The following is a 4171-nucleotide window of genomic DNA, read 5'->3' as shown; positions in this document are numbered from 1 at the left end:
GGTCCTCCAGCGGTTCGGGCTCCAAATTCCTACCTATCAGCTACAATTCTTTCAAGACTGCGACCAAGACCTACAGGAAACCGCGAGCAACCGAGTGGAGATTTTCTCCACATGCTTATACGGTTGGTTGCCCTTAAAAGCAACCTTATTTTGTGAGTAAACACTTTACATGTTTCGAGTTACCAATCCAGTGCTAATACTACACCATTTGGGCTTCCCATGTCTCTTCATCCTTAAAGTGAACCTCCGGACTAAAAATCTACTCAGCAGAACTGAAAAGGCTTGGTGTTTCTTTAACAGTTTCACAGCATCAGAACTTTGTTTTTCTTACCAAAGCATCATTTTTAGCTGCATTTTTAGCTAAGCTCCACCCATCAAAGAAAACTGCACAGGCTTTTTTTCCCTGATGCTGTGCAAAGCATGAGGGGATTTCCTATGTTGTTGTTCATGTTGCCTAGCAACTGGGAGGGGTGATCAGCACACAGGACAGTTGGAACTGTGTCTCATGCTCCCTGTCACCTCCTTTCAACCAAAAAGATGGCTGCCCTCATGAAATCAAACATTTGCCTGTTCTTTTAAAACAGGGTGGGTGAGAGATTATATTGTCAGAACTCATTCAATACACTGTGTGGGCGGGCACTACCAGAACTCATTCAGTACACTGTGTGGGCGGGCACTGTCAGAACTCATTCAGTACACTGTGTGGGCGGCACTCCCAGAACTCATTCAGTACACAGTGTTGGCGGGCACTGTCAGAACTCATTCAGTACAATGTGTGGACAGGCACTGTCAGAACTCATTCAGTACAATGTGTGGGTGGGCACTCCCAGAACTCATTCAGTACACTGTGTGGGCGGGCACTCCCAGAACTCATTCAGTACAATGTGTGGACGGGCACTGTCAGAACTCATTCAGTACACTGTGTGGGCAGGCACTACCAGAAATTATTCAGTACGCTGTGTGGGCGGGCACTACCAGAACTCATTCAGTACACTGTTTGGGCGGGCACTACCAGAACTCATTCAGTACGCTGTGTGGGCGGGCACTACCAGAACTCATTCAGTACAATGTGTGGGCGGGCACTACCAGAACTCATTCAGTACGCTGTGTGGGCCAGCACTGCCAGAACTCATTCAGTACACTGTGTGGGCGGGCACTCCCAGAACTCATTCAGTACAATGTGTGGACGGGCACTGTCAGAACTCATTCAGTACACTGTGTGGGCGGCACTCCCAGAACTCATTCAGTACACTGTGTGGGCGGGCACTACCAGAACTCATTCAGTACACTGTGTGGGCGGGCACTCCCAGAACTCATTCAGTACACTGTGTGGGCGGCACTACCAAAACTCATTCAGTACACTGTGTGGGTGGACACTGTCAGAACTCATTCAATACACTGTGTGGGCGGGCACTCTCAGTACTCATTCAGTACACTGTGTGGGCGGGCACTGCCAGAACTCATTCAGTACACTGTGTGGGCGGGCACTGTCAGAACTCATTCAATACACTGTGTGGGCGGGCACTCTCAGTACTCATTCAATACACTGTGTGCCGCCACTGTCAGAACTCATTCAGTACAATGTGTGGGCGGGCACTGTCAGCACTCATTCAGTACAATGTGTGGGCGGGCACTGTCAGAACTCATTCAGTACAATGTGTGGGCGGGCACTGTCAGAACTCATTCAGTACAATGTGTGGGCGGGCAATGTCAGAACTCATTGAGTATGCTGTGTGGGCGGGCACTGCCAGATCTCATTCAGTACAATGTGTGGACGGGCACTGTCAGAACTCATTCAATATACTCTGTGGGCGGGCACTGCCAGAACTCATTCAGTACACTGTGTTGGTAGGCACTGCCAGAACTCATTCAATATGCTGTGTGGGTGGGCACTCTCAGAACTCATTCAGTACACTGTGGGTGAACACTGTCAGAACTCATTCAGTACACAGTGTTGGCAGGCACTGTCAGAGCTCATTCAGTACACTGTGTGTGTGGGAACTCCTAGAACTCATTCAGTACACTGTGTGGGCGGGCACTGTCATAACTCATTCAGTACACTGTGTGGGCGGGCACTGTCAAAACTCATTCAGTACACTGTGTGGGCCAGCACTGCCAGAACAGTACACTGTGTGGTGCGGATACTTACAGAGCTCATTCAGTACACTGTGTAGGCGGGCACTCACAAGGCTCATTCAGTACACTGTGTGGGCCAGCACTGCCAGAACAGTACACTGTGTGGTGCGGATACTTACAGAGCTCGTTCAGTACACTGTGTAGGCGGGCACTCACAAGGCTCATTCAGTACACTGTGTGGGCGGGCACTGTCAGAACTCATTCAGTACACTGTGTGGGCCAGCACTGCCAGAACAGTACAATGTGTGGGCGGATACTTACAGAGCTCATTCAGTACACTGTGTAGGCGAGCACTCACAAGGCTCATTCAGTACACTGTGTGGGCGGGCACTGTCAGAACTTATTCATTACACTGTGTGGGCGGGCACTCACAGCACTTGTTCAGCTCACCGATTGGATGGAATGTAAATCGGCTCAGTCGCGTACGGTCCGTAGTCAATAATTTAGGACACACAAATAAAGCCACCCAGGAGTGTTTTCGTTTTGGAATTTAATAATTCTTTTCATTCATATTTTGTTTAATGAACTCGACATTTTCAGGATAATATGAACATTATTTCAAATGTATTTAACACTACTCAAAGCAGGAAAGCAAGGACAACAAATTTTCTCATATTTTCTGCAGAGAGAAATGCAAGGTCTCACCAAAATGTGAACACAAGGATGCGGAATGGGTGTTAGTTCAAAGACACAGAGGAGATACTTGGTGTTTGTAATAAGTGCGTATACAAGGGACAGAGGTGCGGGGCGTGTCGCTGGTTTGGGGGAAGGAGGGGGGGTACGGACCTTATCTAACAAGTGCTTCACTAGAAGTGCGACTGCGTAAAGGTAACAGGGAACCCAAACTTAAGCCCGCTGTTAGGATATGTTAAGGACTGTGACGAATGATGTCACAGACAACCATTTTCAACCAACCATTACAAAAAATATATAGATATTTATATATAGTATATAAGAGTGCTATACGGATGGTCATAGCTAGATACGATGTAAGGAGCAATGTCTTACGAAGAGGAACTCTACGAGTTGTCTTCTCATGCCAAGCAGGTGCTGTCAACACGCTTAGTATTCAGTATTCAGCATGTTCTCCCCGGTAAAGTGCCTATTGCTTTGTGCCAAGCGGTGGCGTAACTATCAGTAATGGGGGCCCCCAGCAAAACTTAGTTCTCACCCTTTCATTTGCCAACTCCTCGTGACCCTTACAGCCTGGGGGCCCATCTCACAAGGGTCATAACACAAGTGTGGCCATCACGATTTTCACACCCATAACAAGTGTAGCCACAAAAACAACTGATCTGAAGAATGGACTCCTTTATTGGAGTGTGTGAATTAGTAGTTGGGGGCTCCTTACAGCTCTGGGCCCCCAGCAGTTGCCTTGGCGCCAAGGGGCTTTAGTAATGTGTCGAAGTCTATACATGCAGAGGCAGAAGTAGCTTGTTCTAGCGATATACCCAAGTTTAGGGGCCTGCAGCTTATAATTCTGTTCCTACGCACAATAATGTGTACAGGGTTCTATTTCAACAGGTTCTTGTCATGTGTAAGAGGTGTGAGCCTATAGATTCTAGGAATAGTCTATAGTCCTATAGACCATGGACCATACATGGTACTTATGGACTTTAGTTTTCACTTACAGTGGTGAGCATATAGAGACTTTAATAATTCCCCAAGCATGTGTCTCTATTGGTCCTGGAATAGGCATTGTGCACTGACACATTCTAATAATGTTCTACAGTTGTGTGCCTACAGATCTCCAGTCATGTCTGTTGTTGTGTACCTACCTGCAGGTTTCCGTCGTGTGCGTTGGATTAAGTGCTGACAGATTGTTCTCAGGATTTTGTGCTTGCATGTTTCTACGGGCCTACAGGTATAAAAAAATTGACCTAGAGCTGTGCAAGTTTAAGGAATGTGCTCGGGACTGTGCGCTGGTGGGTTTTTATGGGTGTAGAATTATAAGTCTACAGCACAGGTGTCGAACTCCGGTCCTCAAGGGCCATATCCATGGAAGTGTTTAGGATGGACTGCGAAACGGGAAACA

This window comes from Hyperolius riggenbachi, chromosome 3 (genome assembly GCF_040937935.1).
Source record: "Hyperolius riggenbachi isolate aHypRig1 chromosome 3, aHypRig1.pri, whole genome shotgun sequence".
NCBI classification, from domain to species: domain Eukaryota; kingdom Metazoa; phylum Chordata; class Amphibia; order Anura; family Hyperoliidae; genus Hyperolius; species Hyperolius riggenbachi.
The sequence above is the reverse complement of the archived record's forward strand: the minus strand, read 5'-3'. Positions refer to the sequence as shown.